General features: G+C 55.7%; 2 long non-coding RNA genes across 3 annotated transcripts; both read right to left on the bottom strand.

Annotated features, from left to right (window-relative positions):
- Positions 1-3,467: 3,467 nt before the first annotated feature.
- LOC109383569 (uncharacterized) lies at positions 3,468-8,479 on the bottom strand. Its single transcript, XR_002124221.1, has 3 exons — positions 4,870-8,479; positions 4,130-4,333; positions 3,468-3,531 (listed from the first exon to the last, which is right to left on the bottom strand). It is a non-coding gene; the product is annotated as an uncharacterized LOC109383569 (long non-coding RNA).
- Positions 8,480-9,301: 822 nt separating this feature from the next.
- On the bottom strand, positions 9,302-15,181 carry LOC109383708 (uncharacterized). Of its 2 annotated transcripts, XR_002124276.1 has the most exons (4): positions 15,118-15,181; positions 12,920-13,026; positions 11,591-11,719; positions 9,302-9,391 (listed from the first exon to the last, which is right to left on the bottom strand). It is a non-coding gene; the product is annotated as an uncharacterized LOC109383708 (long non-coding RNA). The 2 variants fall into 2 exon arrangements; XR_002124275.1 differs by lacking the exon at positions 15,118-15,181 and having other exon boundaries at positions 12,920-13,323.
- Positions 15,182-18,453: the final 3,272 nt, after the last annotated feature.

Raw genomic sequence — 18,453 nt, 5'->3', positions numbered from 1 at the left:
CCCGCCGTGGCCCGGCTCTGGAGGGCCAGAGCTCAGCCCCTCAGCTTCTCGGTCATTCCCCGGGCACCTACAGGGCGGGCATCACGCGTCCACAGGCCTGGAGCACCACTCCTGCCTTCCCCGGAAAAAGAGCAGAGAGGCTGAGGAACCACTGGCCCCAGGGGTCCCTGCGTCAGAAGCATGGGGACCAGCCCCCACGTCCCCAGCGGGCAAACCCGACAGGCTCACAGCCACAGCCCCGCTGGCACTGCCGACATGCCTTGCTGCAGCCGGCCCTTGGATGAGTGGTTGAGTGAAGGGCTGACAACTGGTCCTGGGGTCTCAGTAAGACTCTGTGGCCTTTCCCTGTGGTTCGTTTTTTCTCCTGTGCCCATCTGAAGGGGCAGGAGAGGACGCTGGGGGCTGGAGTGGGCTGTGTTGGTGGGAGAGGAGGGGCTGAACCTCTACAGCCCCCTCTTCTACATCTTTGTACCCCCGCCAGGACCCCGGGCTGCCTGCAGTCCTCAGAAAAGCTCACCTCTCTCAGCCAGGTGGAGGAAATGCTCAACCCCAGCCTGGGTCCAGGAACAGGGCCTCGCGGAGTAGGGGCTTGTGGGCCGGGCCAGCCCTAGGGACCAGGACTGCCTCGTCAGTCGTCTGTGCATTTCCCTAACTCTCCAAAGGCCGGCCTCCTCAGGCCCTCACTTCTCTTTCCAGCTGCCACATCAGAGTAGCCCAGATCCCACCCTCCGTGCCCCACCCGGGACCACTCAGCTCCTGCTGGGGTGACCTCTGTCAGGCCCATGGGGCCATAGTGAGGGAGAAGCAATGCCCCCAAAGAGCGTGTGTATGTGTGGTGGGGTACTGTTTCCAGAGGAAGGCGGTGCAACAGGCAGAGCTCAGCAGGAAGAGCTTGGGGTAGGGGAGGAAGCCTCTGCATGGGCTTTGAGGGTGAGCCCTGCTCAGACACAGAGAGGAAAGGGGCCGGGCGGCACGAAGGGGTGGCGTGCACAGGCCCTGTGGTATGTTTGTGGCAGGGGTCCAGCAGGGTGTGGCTGCAGTGTGGACAGTGTGGCCAGGGGTCAGAACATCAGGACCCGGTCTCTGCTGGCTGGCACGATGCACTTAGGAAAAGGTGCCCTGCTGGGCGAGCACAGACCCAGAGGCACATGGCCTGGTGAATGCAGGCGCAGAGGTTTTGCCAGATTGTGCAGTGCACAACATGCACAGCTGTGCAGCACCCCAACCCAGATGTCAGGACTGGACTGGGAGACCTTGGCAGCCCACATACGGGTCTCCTCTCTGCAGCTGAACAGTGTGTGTCCCACAGTGCCTGCTCAGGACCCAGCCTCCTGCAGCAACAAGATGCAAAGAGGAACAAGGGTGGCCGCCCCCCAGCTGGCAGGCAGAGGCTGAGAGCCAGACAGGCAGCTCCGTGAGCCTGCTGCACACCCCACCCGCACGGCTGCTGGGAATGAACACTGCTCCACAACAGGAAGCAATCCGTCATCTGCGTGGGCCGCGTGGACGCCCCCCGCCCCCCAGTGGACAGGCCTCCAATCCCCCCAGCACACCCAGAGGCCAGAGGCAGCACCGCGTGCCCATTGCAGGAGCCAATGAATTCACACTGCACGGGGATATTTCCTCTTACTGCGCAGAACCGAGGGGCATAAAACCCTGGTTCCTCTTCTGCGGCCTGATCCTGCTCTCTGTGTGCTCATATCATTTAATAACTCCTGCCACAGCCCAAGGGCCAGATCTGCGGGGACCCGGGGGCCCGCGTGGCGGTTCCCATCAACAATCTGGCTGCTTACACTTCCGTTTCCCCTCCGAGCCTCCCAGAAGTTTCCATAAAAACAGATGTAGGTAATCAAAGACTTCCCAGCCCTGAACAGCTCTGCTCCTGGAGGCTGCGGCGGAGGAGTCTGCTTCCTCTGCTGGGCTTGTGGCTCTGAAAGTCTCTTAAACTGGCCCTCAAATCTCAACCCGGGGAGGAAGGACCCCTGGCCTGCATATCTGCCATTATCTACCAAGTATTTTATGGTCAGTAATAACGCTCATAACACCTTGGCTGTCCCCTGTGCCTCTTCTAATCATGCTCAGAGCACATGGCACAGGAGCGCCCGTGCCTCAGGTGGCTGAGGACCGAGCTGTCTCGTTCCCATTTTGCAGAGGGAAGGGAGAAGGCTGAAGGGACCAGCCTAAGTGCCATCTGCCCCAGATTCCAAACATTCCAGGAGAAAGGTGGGAGTGGCCTGTCCCCTTCCTTGTCATAGGCCTGCTGCTGGCCTTGTCCCACGCTCCTTCTGCAGCGCACCTTTGTCAACTGCCAAGGAGGTACCCCTCAGCCGGCCTAGAGCTCAGCAGTGGGGTGGGATGGGGCCAGACCCCCACTCCCCTGTCCGCACTCCCTGCGGGTCACCCCATTAGTGCCAGCGTGAGCTGAGCAGTGGGTGAGAGAATGACTTCTGACCCAAACAGCCCAGATGGCACGTGTGTGGGGCTGGGTTCCAGGCTCTGCTCTTCTTCCTCGAGGGTATAGTCCGGGCAACAGAGCAATCCCCTTTGCCGGCCTCTTACTGCCCCTTCACGCTGTGGAGACCAGGATGGGCCCGGCCCGGATCCCACCCACCCGTGGTCTACCCAGATGGCAGGGGTGACCGCTGGGCTCAGCTGATCACAAACCTGCTCCCGGGGCTGTGAGTCTTGAGTGAGACAGCCCGTGGGAAAGGGGCTCCTGTCTGGGAAGTCAGGTTTCCCCAGGGACGCTCTTGTCGTTTGAGATGGCTAGAGTTGGTTCCCGTCATCTGCAACGAAACCCTGGTGACCAACATGGCCCTGTGACCCGTTGTGCCTGATGCGGACCGCAGCTAACGTGTGTGGAGACCCTGCTATGTGCCAGACACCCTCCGCGTTACCTCACTTAGTCTTCACAATTGCCCTAGTATTATTATCCCCACTTCACTGGTGGGGATACTGAGGCACAGAGAGGTTAAGGAACCCGTCCAAGGTCACACAGCTAACAACTCAGGCCACCTGTCACCAGGACCTGCTTTCTCGATGAGCACAGTGGCTTCTTGGCATCTTAGGGGAAGAAGCAGGGGGCTCTGGGCAGAGGCTGTAACGGGGAGGCGGAGGCAGTGAAACCCCGCATGTTAAACCCCCTCTGCTATGGGAGTGTGACGGCCTTGGCTGGATATCGGTCCCAGATGGAGCAGGAGCATGTCATGTTCCTGCCCACCTTCCCGGGCAGGGCGTGTGTGCCATGCCCAGGGGCTTCTCTGGCCAGGCTGGGGAGTGTCTGCAGCATCATCGGTGGAGGGAGCCACGATAGACAGGTGGACCGTTGGCCGAGGCAGGGGCTGCAGGTGTGGTCTCCATGTTTCCCGGGGAACCCTGTCAGGGGCTACCTGTCAAGTCAGAGGGGGGCAGGCTAGCAAGCAGAGGGGCGCCCACACCTCCAGCCAAAGCAGCCCTTGGTCGTTTACCTCCTGGACTTCCACGAGGAGTGTCATTTGAGCAAAGGCCTCCCCTCACTTGGGGACCGTCTGCCTGAGAATGGAGCCAACACGGAGGAAAGCAGAGACAAAGAGAGATTCCTGTCAATAGCTGCTAAGCGCCTGGATCCAGCCATGCCTGAAGCCATAGCCTTCTAATAGCAAGAGCCAATAGTTTGTTGATGTAATTTCAGGTTTTTGAGCCCATGACTCTGGTTTCCGTCACTTTCATCTGAATGAATCTTGACAAATATGGATTCACACCAGAATAAGTTCCAGCTTTCTCCTACCCTGAAGCCTCCTGCCATTGCAGTAGAGAGAGCAGCGCTAAAACCTCTGGAGCGACTGTCCTGCTGGGTTCCATCAGGAGGAGATGGAACTGGCACAGAGCCACCCACACACCGCTGAAGGTGCGCTGGAGGCAGGGGTCAAGGAACAGAGGTCCAGGGAGCTTGGAACAGAAACCAGTCATGTCTCGCCCATGCTCAGAACCATCCAGAGCCTTTTCGCGACTCAGGTCGTACCAAGCCCGGTGCTGTGGCCCCAGCCCGCCCTCCTCCTCCCTGGATGGCAGGCTCTCTGGTCCTCTTATCTAGAACGAGTCGGGCAGGCTTTCCCTCCAGGCCTCACACCAGCACACCGGGAATGCTCACCCCACGGCGGGCCCCTCCCAGCTGTCTCCTCTTCGTGTTGCTCCGGCACCAAAGCCACCTCCCCTGGGCCTTCCCTGGGGCCCCTTCCAGTCAGTGTGACTTCTCTCCTTTGCAGCGAGGATGGAGGATGGCCGTTCCCCTTGTTTGTTGCTTCCTTCTCCCCACTGGGACAGAAGATCTTAGCTTCACTATGCCCGTTGGACACTCAATAAGCAATGGGGAATGAATGAATGAATGAATGAATGAGCACGGCCTCCAAGGCTTTGCCAACAACCTCCCACCTCTCCTGGCTACGTGCATCTCCTTGTCTCACACACACACACACACACACACACACACACACACACACACACCACGCACCCTACTTTCCTCTTTCTTCCGGAGAATGCCCAGCACCCATGATCAAGGGGGCTTTTTTTGCCCAAAGCCCTCTCACCAGCCCATGGCGGGCTGGCTCCCTGGTCACTGGGAAGAAAACACCTCCTGTCCTGCCGCTGGCCTCAGCCCCCAAGGTGTCCCCGAGGGGGGGAGGGGCTCCAGCAGCCTGTGTTCCAGGGAGCAGTGGCCCAGGATAGGGGTGGGTTGCTTTTGTGTTTTTCCATATGAGGAAAAAATTAGCCTTTCTTACCAGACAAGAATGACAATTTTCAGAAAATTACGCTCTGAATTCATCGTCTGGAATGAGCGGAAGTGCGATTCTATGGTAACCCGTCCCAACTGGCTTGCTATTGTACACGCACCTGCTAACATTTGTTAAGCAGCGACTTTATGGGAAGGACATTTTGATCGCTTCCGAAGTTTGCTGAGCGATTCCCCTCTCTCTCAGGCACATGGTCTTTGTGCTGGAAATTTCCCTCGTGGCTCCTGCGAGCACCAGCAGACGGGCACGTGGGCTCGCGGGCGGCGGCTCACAGCAGCGGCCCCTCTCGTCCGCGTGACTCTAATGGGGAGCTTTGCAGGTGCCAAGCTGTGGAAATGGAAGCTGTGAGACTGAAATAAGCGTTGGCACCTGTGCCGAGCTTGCCCGAGGAGCTGCAAACCATGGCGCCGGGTGAAGGGAGGGGCAGAGGACAGGAGGGGTGCAGGGCTTGGGCTGGGCGACCCCTGGGCCGGGTAGAGGTGCGGTATCAGGCTGCAGAGGTGCTGGGTGGGATGGGCGAGATGGTTGTCCACCGACCCTCACACACCCAGTCTCTGTGGTGCCACAGAGGTCACTCATTCCAGGCCATCGTTCCAGGGGCCGGCAGCCACCCTAGCCAGTCCTTACCTTGGGACTGCAGCCCAGCACCTACACAGATGCACAGTGGCCTGGGAGCCCCATGAGCAGGGACGAAGCTGCCAACATGCCTCGGTGCCTTGTGTTGGGCCTGGTGCGTGGTGGGTACTGGGGAAATACTTCCAGGCTGAGGACCCCACTCTGACACGTCACACTGACTCTCGTCCTGTATGGTCTCCTGGATCTCCAGGGCCTGTTCTTCGAGGACTCACTGACACCGAGGCCCAGAGGGTGGGCAGGCTGTAGGCAGGGGCAGCACGGTGGACCTCTTCCACTGGCGCCATCAGGAAAGTGATGGTCATGCCAATTCATGAACTGGCGATGACATGGGGACATGAGGGGGTGGACATAAGAATGTTCACTGAAGCTTTCTCTGTGGGAACAAATATTTAGGAACATCATAAATTGACAGCAGAAGGGGTGTGCTAACAGAAGCGGTGGCACCTTGGGCTCCAACAGCAGCAGGGGAAAAGCATGAGACGCTCTCATGTAGAAAGCGTGCCAGGAAATGTGGTTATTCCTGAAAAAGAAAGTAACTTTAAAAGAAAGTTTACAAAAACAATGCCAAATATTGTGATCAGACACAGAAACACAGAGACACACACACACAAATATGTCAACTATGCAGAGAGAACCCTCCACACCATCAGCCACATCCACCTCTGGAATGACAGGGGGCCTGGAGCTGGAGACGACGGGGACGGTGGCCTTATCTGCACTGTCTGCATTCTTCCCTCACCATGAGGATATATTCATGCACGCTTCTGTAATTCAAAATTAATAATTCTTTTAAAAGAAAGAAAAAGCAAAGTAGGCTGGTTTATGCTCTCAACCTTTCTGATCGCAGTCTGAGACGGGGCAGTCCACCCAACCCGACCGTTATGAAGCTCAGCTTATTTGTCTCATTCATTCATTCATTCATTCATTCATTCGTTCGTTCGTTCGTTCAATATGTACCATCTCCCTGTCATCTGTTCACTCAAATGATGGGAAGAGTTAGGAGGGAGCATCTCCATCTGTTTCCCAATAAGAGGAAAGCGTTATACATGGAACCAGTGAACTGATAGCTGCTGTGCACCTACTGTGTGCCACCTGCTGTGCACTGCTGGGGGAGATGACAGGAGAAGGGGAGCAGGAAAGAGGGCAGAGCAGGGAGAGGGGAGGAGAAAGATGAGGTGAGGCCTCGGCTCTCCAGACAGGATGGGGAGGCTGCGGAGGCCTGAGCGCAGCCGAGAGAGGCAGCCACGGGAGGGCAGGCCCGGGGGTCCGTCCGCTGCCGGCTGCAGGCGCCTCAGCTCTGGCGTTACTAGTGGTTTTGCTGAGAGCTGGGTCCTGAAACGCCCAACCTGCAAGGAGTCACTTCTTCTCGCTCTGGAACAGCCTTTGCCTCCCAAAGGCCTGGGCTCTGGAGCAGAAAGGGGTCCCTGCGGGGAGAGGATTACCAGCCCTCTGGAGCTCCCCCCAGTTTGGTACCAGCCACCAGAACTTGGGAACCGTGAAAATTCTTCCCAATGGTGGGTCAAAGGGGGAGGCCCTAGAGTTCCTTCACTTAATGAATGTTTATGGGGCCCCTTTGGTGTGGGCACTGTGCCAGCCTGAGACAGGCAGGTACTGAGAGATGCCCGCACGGAACTCACACGTCATGGGTGTGGGGAGTTGGGAGAGAGACAGGGGAAATGATTAAATGTCGACTTCCCAGAGGACCCAGCAATTCCACTCCTAGGTATATACCCAAGAGAAATGAAAACATGTCCCCACCAAAACTTGTTCCCAAACGCTTGCTTGTAGCAGCACTATTCGTATTAACAAATTGTGGAAACCTCCCAAATGTCCACTGATGGACAAGTGATAAACAAAATGTGTGTCCAGACAACGGGATATTATTCAACCAGAGAAAGGGATGCTACCCGGACTGTCCGTCAGGGAAACCAGTCACAAAAGGCCGCATATGCGTGATTCCATTCATATGATAATCCAGGTGTGGAGCGTCTGCAGAGACAGGAGAGTAGATGAGTGGTTACTTAGGGCTGGAAAGGGCGGCTTTGTGGGTAAGAGTTAACAGGTTTCTTTCTGAGGTGATGAAAATGCTTTAAAGGGACTGTGGTGATGAATGCACATATCTGTGAATATACTAAAAGCCGTTGAATAGTTCACTTTAAGTGGGTGAACTGTCTAGTATGTGAATTATATCTCAATAAAGCTCTTACTAAAAGAAAAAGAAAAAGAATTGCCACTATCCGACAAATCCAGAGCAGACGATGTCCTACCAGTCAACTCGCCTGGACTTGTCCAAAAGCCAAAGTCATGGCAGAGAAGAAGTGGGGGTGGGGCTGCTCTGGATTGAAACAGACCTAAGAGCAGACCCGACAACCAACACACAGCAGGGACTTCGGTTGGCTCCTGTTGAAAAAATCTGGGGACAACTAGGGGGCATTTGACACGGCTTAGATGTCACTGGTATTATGGGGTAATTGTTCATATGCTTAGATGCAAAAATGCTGTTGTGTTTATTGAGGAGAATGTCCTAATTCTTAGGGGACACATATGGAAGTATTTAGGGGTGAAGTGTCATGATATGTGCACTTGTACAGGAAAAAGCGTGTGTGTGTGTGTGTGTGTGTGTGTGTGTGTTGTGTAAAGGGTGAGAGAAAGCAAACAGCAAACTATGAACAACTGGTGATTCTCGGTGAACACCTGTTAACAGGTGTTCATGGTACTATTCTTTCAATGTTTTGATATATTTGCTATATAAAAGGCAAAGAAGAAAATGTCACTTTGCCTTTGTGCTACTCCTCAAGACCTTGTAAATCCCTCGATTTTCCACCCCATTAAAGGGTGTCAGCAGAATGCAGTTCTGCAGGCCCGAAAGTCTGGGTCTCTGGCCCCACCCAGATCCTCACTCCCCGTTGCCAAGTAAGCCTTGCTCCCAACAGCACCGAGGCCAGCCCCTTCCTGCCAGGCCCTGCCACGCCCGGGCCTGAGCTGCCACCCTCTCCCTACGATGGTGGTAGCAGATAGATAAGACGTACATCTGATCACCTCCTGCGGCACTGACACAGACCACCAGTGTTAGCAGCGTGGGCCTGGGTGTGGTCACGTGACTTGTTCCCTGCCCCACGAGCCTGTGCACTCCACGAGGGCAGGACAGCCTGGGCTCCCTGCTCATCGGGCCCTGGGCACCCCGCACAGAATATTAAAGACCCCGAGTTAGAGCACCACAGGGCTGTGGAAATGGAGGAGAAGGGACCCTTTTTTGCCCCTTTAGCTGTTGGCATGTAAATGGGACTCCCACGAGTCTCAGACCTGCCTGCTGGTGGCCTGGGACCCCTGGCTATGCCTGTTTCCTGAAAAGGATGTTGTGACTTCAGCACAACCCCAATGCTGGTTTACAGATCGGTCACATCTGGGTTAGCGAAGGGTTATGGGCACAGAAGAACCACCCAGGACGCCCCTGCTGAAGGTCCCATCGCCAGCACTGGGCCTCCAGCGTCAGTCTCTTTGGGACTGCCTCAGCCGCAGAGCTGGCCTGCTGGTGGCCATCCGCCATGCCTGAGGGAGGCGGGGACACGAAGACCTGCCACTAGGCCCAGGGCACAGCGGCTCTGTGGGCCACTTCAGCTCCAGAGCGCCAGAGCCCTCTGCCCACTCCTGCTTTTACGCCCCCTGGTCCCCAGGTGTTCATCCCTAGGGCATCCCCCAACACTCCAAGCAGCTTCCGGAGAACCCAAACTGCCACGTGCCCATTGCCCCCATTCCAGGAGCAGGCATGGGAGCAGGGAGCGCAGACGAGTGTCCTGCTGCTTCCAGCTGCGCACCACCGCTGTCCTAGCCGCTGTGACACGGCCCGCCTGCACTCGCTAGCTGGAGAGCAGAACAGCCGTGCAGGCCCGGGGGAGGCACCCTGCAGTCTCTGGAGAAGGGTCCTCTGGAGGTGCCCCTGTCACTGCGTGCACTTTGGCGGCGACTTCCTCTCCGCAGACTTCCACCTGGCAGAAGAATGGCATGTCACTGTGACATGACACGTCACTGCACTCATAACCACGGAGGTGAGGGGGCAGGAAAGAAAATGAAGCCTTCCATGAAGAGTGACCCAGACGGGGTACCTGGCCTCGGGGAGCGGGGGACGTGTGTGTCCACAGCATGCTCTGGTCAGCCGCCCCGGCCTGGGCTCTCATCAGCCCCCACGGGCCCCAGGCCTGCGGGCCTGCATTGTCAGCCGACCTCACCTGTTTGCAAACATATCTGACCCCTGTGTCCACTCCGCTTCGCCCCAACTCTGGCCCAACCACCATGTTGCCAGGCTTGGGCCATTGGCCTCTCTGCCTGCAGGCTATGCCCAGTCCTCACCTCCACACGCCCTCAGGAGCTGAGCAAGTAAATCACATCAGCCACTCTCCTACTTAAAACCTTTCCATTCAAAGGCTTCTAACAGCATTCAAGGAAAATTCGAACTCCTGCCACTGCCTGCAAGACCCTAGGCAGGCGCCTCGGCCCCTGTCCCACCCGACCTCACGCCCACCCTCCCTGACTGCGCTCCAGCCTTCCTGCCGGGTTCTGCACACTCACTAACCCGCTTGGCCCCCTGGGCCTGGGCACATGCTGTTCCCTGTGCCTGGGACACTTTTGTGCTGAATTTTTGTCATGCTTCAGGTCTTTAAGGCTCAAATGTCTCCTGAGAAAGGCCTTCATGAGCCAGCTTATCTGAAGTGATAAGCCTGTGCTTCTCCTATCACATCACCCAGAGACTTTCTCAAGAGTTCTTACAGCTGCTGAGAACCAGCTTATCTTTTTCCTATAGTAGTCCACTCACTTACGTCCTGACCCCTCTCCCACCCCGAGGACAGGTTTCCCCCTGCTTTGGTTCCCTGTGTCCCCGGTGAGGGAGCTGTCCTGGGCACATGGCAGTTCAGTGAAGACCCCAGGACGCATGACCGGATGGAGGCGGCAAGCCGGCCGTCCTCGGCAGGGCGGGAAGGCTGTGGTCCTCGCCGGCTGGCTGCGGGATCCCATGAAGCCAGACGGGGCGTCTCTGCCTTTCTCCATCGCGTGTTTACGCCATATGGCTGCTTGCACCGGGCTCATCTGCAGATGCTCTAACTTGGAGCTTTCTTGCTTTTGTGTGTTACTAACATAAAGATGGATGGAACATAGCTTTCCACACATTCTGTGTTTGCTAACTATCTATGTGTATATAAAACAGACGTCGGTGGTACTAGCCAACCCACTTGTGAAGTGGGAGGAAAACACCAATTAGAGAGGGAGGGAGGTGCTGGCTGAGAACAAGGCCAAGTCTGGGGGACTGCGCGAGCTTCCGGGGAGCAGGCTCCATCCACACAGATCTTGGGGCCCCCATGAGCCCCAGGGTGGAGTCCAGCTCCCCGAGAAGCACGGCACAGAGGGTGCTTCTCTGGGCTTCGGCCCACCTCATGCCCATCAGCCCCAGACACACCGACAGCTGTTGCCTCCTGTGCCAGCCTCCGCGTCTGGTCCTGAGCTCTCCTCACTCGGCCCACCCCCACCTCTGACCGGCCTGCTGGGCCCTCCTGGCCTTCATTCCCGAATCTCCCCTCAAGTGTCTGAACACTGAGCGCCTCCCACGTGCCTCTGTGCAGATTCCTTCTGAAGGGAGAAGGGCCCCCAACAAGTAAACAAACATGCAATTACAAAATGTCTCCAGCGCTAGGCAGAATAAAAATATGGGGCTTAATTAAAAGGGGAGAACTAAGCATTTATTCCGCCATATGAGTTGTATTTCAGGGCAACCAAATAGCTCTAATTGATATGGAAAATTTCTCTACAGAAAATTCCAGTGAATAAATTCGGAATAGTGGTGTGGTGTGCCCCACTGGTAAGGGCGGGGGCACTCTGCCCAGCGAGAGCCGTGTTCCATCACTGACACTGGAACGGCAAGGGCATGGTAATGAGAAAAGCTGAGGACTTTTAGTCCATTTTATTATTAGTTTTAAGTTATTTTGGGACAGCATCTTCCCCCCTCCCCCCCCCCGCCATTGCCTGCATCAGGCAGTCCCACACACCGACTGCCCCCCTGACATGCCTCTAATTGGGAAGAAATAAAGGAAACAAAAAAATCACCAATTTGCAAACCCTAATCAAAACTCTCATTCAGGAAACAATTATCAATGGATGAAGCTATTAGGTGAGGGACGGACGGACAGGGAACTTACAATGGAAGGACAGGGCTGTCACCGCCTGAGCCTGCTGGCCCAGCTTAGCCTCATGAGAGGTAGTGACACACGAAGCACACAGCATCACGTCCGGACATGAACTCATCACCTCTGAGAACTGGTTTCTGTCTGCAGGGAGCACAGGAGACAAGAACGGATGAAACGACTCCGTGGAGAAGCACACAGACAATTCCAGAATCGGGAATGACTGCAGGACCCTGCCTGCTGCAGCAAATGCGGGAAAGTCGGGTCTGCCTGAGAGAGAAGGAGTAAAGGACACAGCACCCAGATCGGCACACGGATCCCATTTAGACGGCGATCCTATTTAAAAGGCATATTCAAGGCAACTGGGAAATTTGATTTTAGACTGAGTATTAAATGATACCAAGAACTGTCTGTTTTGTTAGGCGTGTTACTGGCATCATGGGTAGGTAAGAAAACGTCCATACTTTTTAGAGATGCGTACTCAAGTATGTAAAAGTGAAATGACATTATGTTTGGAATTCGCCTTAAAATACTTCAGCAATGGTGGTGGGGGAGGGGGGCGGGAAGCCATGGGCTCCATGAAGCGAATGTGACAAAAATCTTAATTGTTAAATCTGTAGGCTAACTACGGGAGGGTTCATTGTACTACCATCTTTCTACTTGTGTGCATGTTGGAAAGTTTTATAATGAAAAATACAAAAACAAAACAGAGAAAATTGGTGAGAGGCAAGAAAGAGAAGAATAGTCCTGAGATGGAGACAAGATCATTTAGATAGCGTGGCTTGTCAGAGAAAGGGACGGAGCCCCCAGGCTGGAGCAGAGGGAGAGGTGGGAGAGGGGTCGGGTGCCCTGTGACAGCAGGTTACTCTGTAATCCTGGGACGCAGTCAAATGGTTTTAAAGAGGGGCAGGTTTGATTGAATTTACAGAAGTAAATTTCTTTTAGAAAAAAGAGGTGGTTGTAGTTGTCATGGGACAAAGGCATTTCGGTGGTGAAGAGGCAGTATAGCAGTCCAGGCAGCGACCCGCCTCCAGGATCCAGCAAAGAAGCGCAGAGGTAGACAGGTTGGAAATACTTGGGGGGCAGAAAGCCACTGGGGCTTGCTGATGCCCGCAATGCAGAGGGGGAGAGTAAGCAGGAATGGCAGGCTTGGGACCTGAGCAATGAGTGAGCAGTGGACCCAGGTGGAGAAGCAGGTGGGGTGGGGGGGCCCTGAGTTCACCTTTAGGCATCTTACACTGGGAGGCCCGGGAGCTGGCAAGTGGGCGGGGCGGAGGTGTGGGCTGGAGATGCAAGAACCCCCGGGGAGGGAGCATTAGGAGAATCACTCCGCTCCATGCTCACCTGGAGGGGGAGGAGTCCCCGGAAGGAGGGAGAGCCCAGTGGTGTTCTCAGGAAGACAGGATGGGCCGCCATGCCCAGCACTCCTGAGAGGAGCCGTGAAACAAATCCTGAAAGATGCCCTTTGTTGTGGGTGAGACGGAGGGCATTGGTGGCCCTGACAAAGACAGTTTAGTGACGCCCTCCCCTCCCTGGACCCTCCCCCGCAGGCATTTCTCTTGCGGTTTTGTGATGACCCACAGGTGGGCTGCTTTTCTCCTCCATTAGGGCAGAGCATCCTGGGGACAGGCTGCCTGGTTTAGCCTTCATGCCCCAAACAGAATTCATGCCTGTGGCCAGCCAGCGGACACTTGAGGCAGCTGGTGGGCCCAGTAAAACGGCCCAGGCGCCAATTCCTCTGTTCATCCCTTTCCTTACTCTGACCAGTTTCATATATTAATTTAAATACTAGCAGGTCACGCAGTGAGTCATTTCCTTTCAATTCTCTGTCACATACTCTGCTTTGTCAAGGAGAAAGTCTCTGCAGCTGAGATGGCTTTGACACCCCTCTAATGTTTGCTCGCCTCCTTTTTCAAAAAACTGTGGTAAAATTACACATAATATACAATTTGCCACCTTAACCAAGTTCAGGGACATTTTGTACATTCACAGTGTTGTGCAACCATCGTCACCATCCGTCTACTCAGCTCTTTCACCTGGCAAAACTGAAACCCTGTCCCCTAAGCCCTACCTGCCCACCCCCAGGCCCAGCACTGGCGACCACCCTTCCACTTTGTCTCTATGCATTGACTACCCTAAGCACCTCATCAAAGTGGAATCATACAGTCACCCCGTTCTGAACAGAGGGCCACGGCCAGCCCCCTCTTGTCACCTTGTAGTCATAAACACTTTGATGCCTCCCTTTCTCTTGGTGGCTGTGATGCTGGTTTTCCATTTGGGGGAGGGACAGTCGGTTTTCCTCTTCAAACAGAGCCAAGTGGGAAATATGATTCGTAGCGAAAGGAGAGAAGAGAAGGCTTGAGGTGGGGAAGCCCCGGCCTTGCACTTGGAGGCTCCTTGCTGAGCCCTCGGTGTCCCTGATACCAGCCCCACGTAGGTAGGCCTCGGCCAAGGAATGTGCCCCCACTCCATGCTCCTGCCTCCTCAGCTTCCTGTCGCCATCTGGAAAAAGCTTTCTGTACCTCTCACCTTTGCCCCCGTCCGTTCATCCGCCCACCTATTTATTCAGCAAACCTGGCTGCCCAGACCCTGTGCTGGGCTCCAGGAAATGCTCAGGCCCCCAGGCCTGGGTTTCTCCCGGTCTATCCCTTCCTCGGTGCCCTCTTCATTCTCTCCTTCTTGTCTATTGAATCCTGACTCTCCCTCACCCGAGACACCATGCTGCAGACTCTTGGTCAGTTCTGAATTCCAGGTAGGGTGTCAGTGTCAGACAACCACAGTGGCCAGGCTGGTGCTAACGGAGTAAAGCGGCCCCCTCTCCCCCGAACAGGCCAGCCACGTGCCGTTGTCCTGCACAGATGCGAGCCCAGCTTTGCCAAATCGCCCTGTCGCTCAGAGTCAGAAATCCTCACGTAGACAGGAATTCAACTTTTTGCTAATATTCTGCAGGCCACTGGCCTGTTTGTGACCTCTGTCCAGTCATGTTTGGAGCGAGTCCTGTTCAGTGTCCATTTGCCCCCAGAGGGTGTGAGGCATCCTTGGGAGCTCCTAGAGCGCAGGGTCAAGCCAGCCCACCCCAGGCCCACTCGCATCTGGTGGGGGGCCGGCACACAGGGGCCCCCGAGGCTGCCAGGCTGATTGATAAGCGCCGCCTATGTGACTCATACAAGTGAGGGGTGAGGGATGTTGCTGGGGAGGTCAGGATTCCTGGGGAGCTTTGCCAGCGACCAGCCTGGCACCCCCGAACCATGCCGGTGCTGACGGACTGGCTTTATAGAGAAGGGCCCGCGTGGGTCTGGGGCGCCACCGGGCGACTCGAGCTCACAAATGGACGCAGTCTGACGGTTCCTCCTCACCCTTCCATTCACCCACGCCACCCACGGCTCTCTTGGCTCCAAGTTGTGAGAAACCCAACCCCAACAGGCTACATGAATACATGAAAATAAATAATGGGCTCCAGCATCCAGAAAGTTCCTAGTAATCTGGTCTTGAGCTTGATTGGACCCAGGAACTCAACGAATCAGAAGCCTGCTTCCCCTCACCTTTGGCTCTGCTCCCCTTCCAAGGAAGGTCACCCTGAGTGGCAAGATGGCCTCCTGGTCCCAGGCCCACTTCCTGGCAGCTTAGCAACACCAGAGGATTTTCATTGGCCCAGCTTGGCTCATGTGCCTATCTGAACCAATCACATGGTCAGGAATGTGGTACTCTGATTGGCCAGGACTCCATCAAAGTGCAGAGGGTGGTGCTTCAAGGAAAATGTGAGTTCCTGACCAGAAGGAACATACCAAGGCCTTCTCTTTCCAAGCCACCCCACCCTCTATGTCTTGCAGCTGTGCCTATCTTCAAAAAACCCAAAGTGAGGAGATTTCAGTGAAAGCTGGGGATATGGTGGTCAGACAGATCAACGCCCTCTTGTGTCTGAGTCTACGCCGTGGGGGTAGCCTATTGCTGCATAACTGCCCCCCAACCTGGTCACACACTCCCACTCCTTGAAGTATCTTCAGATTAGTCTGTTCCTGGCAACCCTGGGCTTAGCATAGAATCCATAAATGTCAGCTCATGGCTCTATCATACACTAAGTTTAAAGGTCAAGTTTAATTTTCACTGGAGTGTTTCAACTGATCACAGCCTCTGTCTAAAGAAGTACTGACTGGATTTACTCTCGTGTTAGGGGAGTTAGGCCAGGGAGGGACCACCCATTGGTTAGCCAGTCTCCCCACCTTGGAGTCCACAGCAGCATAAGCTTGATCTGAATGGTAATGAAGACTTGGGGAGCATAAATTGGGACCCCGGACAACTCCTGACATGGCAGGCCTCTGCACACAGGAGCCAAGCCTCCGGGGCCTTCCCACCCTCGGGGGATCCCGCTCACCTTGCCTGGCCCTCACCCCACAGCTCACACTGCTACGGCCAGTTTGGCCCCTCTTCTTCTGGTATTCCGGTCTAGCCTCACAAGACCCCCTCCTTTGGCGCGGCCAGGCAGCCACAGTTGTCCAGCTCTGCCTGACAGCAAGCCTTCTGCCAGCTCTATTCCCAGCCATAGCCCACGCCTTCCCTGATCAGCCCTCTCCGGCACCAGCACTCCTTAACTTTCTGTTAGGTGCCTTTAAGGAGCTGGTAAAAGTTAGGCACCAGCTGCCCAGGAAAATGCACACAATGGGCTGGCACTGTCCGCAGGAAGTTTCCTGGGCCCCTGAAGGCTGTCTGGGGGTCCCAGGTTAAGGTATCCTATCAGGGAAGGACTTCCCACTGGCAACCCCCACGTGTTCACGTCTCCTTAACCCTAATATCCTGGCTCCTGATCTAACCCTCCCACCATCATTGGTCCTGCACCCAAATGTCTTTATGGATAATAATTGTTAATCACAGTAATTACTACATGCTAAATATGGTTGCAAATGCATTATGAGCATTAGTACAGGAACCCCGGAGGCTGGGATAATTTGAATCACTCCATTTTACAGATGAGGAAATTGAGGCACCAAGAAGTGGTTAAGGAACTTTCCCAAAGGTGCAGCCCTTGCCACACAGCAGCTGGTTTACCACCTCTAGTCCCACCCAGTCTCCCTCAAGGCTGAGCCCATGTGTGGACACTCTGAAGCTGTTGCAGGCACAGCATGAAATGAACCCAAACAACCAAAGGTGAGCTGCCCCAGACAAGTGGCCATCAGTAACTTCAGAAGCCCCCAAGCCTTTGTGCAGGCTGTTTCCGCTGCCTCGGATATATCTTTTCTATGGCCTCTGCCAAACTCATTCACCCTTCCCGCCTAGATGCCGCTTCCTCCACGCAGCCTTCTTGGCATCCAAGAGGAGTTTGGATGCCCCCCATACTCCACGTGAAGTCATATCCCCCAGAACTTTCCCATCTCAGCCCTTATCACTCTGTACTGCAGCTGACTTCCTCCCTTCCAGGCTGGACGCTCCCAAGTAGGCAGGGATTATTAAAGTCTTGCTTTACTTGGTTTTAATTATTTTTTTTTAAAAAAATTCAAATTGTTTATTGAAGTATAACATACATTCAGTAAAGTACACAGATCGTAAGGGTATAGCTCGAGCCTACCTAAGCCAACCTGAGCAAGTCGCCTCAGCAGCCTTGACCTCAGACCCCCCGAAAGGGCAACAGTCTGGTAGCAGGGGCTTTGTGGAGGTGACACAACTTACACTCTTCAATAAGACCCAGGCGCTCACTTCAAGAAGACCATCATGAGTGGGGGGGTGGGGAGCGAAACTGAGACTAGAGCAGGAAAGACCTGGGCGTGTTTAGGAGCCCTCTGCTACAGGCTAGAAGTTGAGAACAGAAGGTACTTTCAAGTTACATTATTCTATATCTGTCTCTCTCACTAGCCGGCCAGCTCTACAAGTTGTGGTCCATGTATGTTTTTCAGGTATTCCTTAACGAGTAGGATTTAAATGTCTCCCTTCCTGCAGGCACTAGGCTGATACCTGGGGGACACAGCCAACCATGAGACAGACAAGGTTGGGAGAGGGGCACCAAACAAAGCCACGCAAGAGACACACGGTGGCAAGTGCTATGAAGGACCCATGGCAGGGCAATGAGGTGGACAGCAGCGCCTGGGGCAAGCAGGGCTCTAGGCTAAATGGTCACTGGTGACCTTGAAGCTCTCAGGAGGAAGGAGCAGCCCAAAGGGGCCACAGCAGGTGACAGCGAGCTTCAAGGTCCTGAGGTGAGAAGGGACGGAGGGTGGCCTGAGCTGCGAGGGGTGCAGGGGTGGAAGGCGAGGTCTGAGAGGGGCTGAGGGCCGGTCATGCACCGCCCTGGGGGCCAAGGCAGGGGCTGCGGATTTGATCCTCGGGCGGATGGCCAACATTCCGAAGGCTTTAAGCTGGAGAGGGCCCCGTGGAGTCCCAGCGCTCCAGGTCTTCTGATGCTCACATGGAGTCTGCGGCGTAGGGGACACGTGGAAGGTGCTTGGCTGTTAGTCGAATGAATGAATGAATGCACGCACGGAAAGATGGCGAGACGCGCGCCCAAGAGTAACAGCTGTTCCGCAGGGGGCCCCAGACCCAGCGGCCGGCTGGAGGCCCTGCTCCTAGGCCCGGCGACCGGGCGCTGTGACCCTGGGCACATCCCCGCGCGGACGCAGGGCCGGAACCTGCGTCTCAGGGGCGGAGAGGACGTGCAAGCAGGGACAGCGCGCGCGCACGGCCGGAGGGCGAACGGTGGGTCCTCCGGCCCGGCCCCCGGCCCCCGGCCCCCACGCAGGCCCGACTCGCCCGGGCCCGAGCGCTCGCCGCCCGGCGTGTTTACATCCGCCCCGCGCCCGCCACGCGGCTTTCTGCCGCTCAGGCGCAGCTCGGCCCCGCCCCCGGGGCCACCTTCGGCCCCGCTCGCGCCAGACAGGCCCCGCGTCCGCCCG

This window comes from Hipposideros armiger, unplaced genomic scaffold (assembly GCF_001890085.2).
Source record: "Hipposideros armiger isolate ML-2016 unplaced genomic scaffold, ASM189008v1 scaffold_4, whole genome shotgun sequence".
NCBI classification, from domain to species: Eukaryota; Metazoa; Chordata; class Mammalia; order Chiroptera; family Hipposideridae; genus Hipposideros; species Hipposideros armiger.
This window is presented reverse-complemented; position numbering and strand designations above follow the sequence as displayed.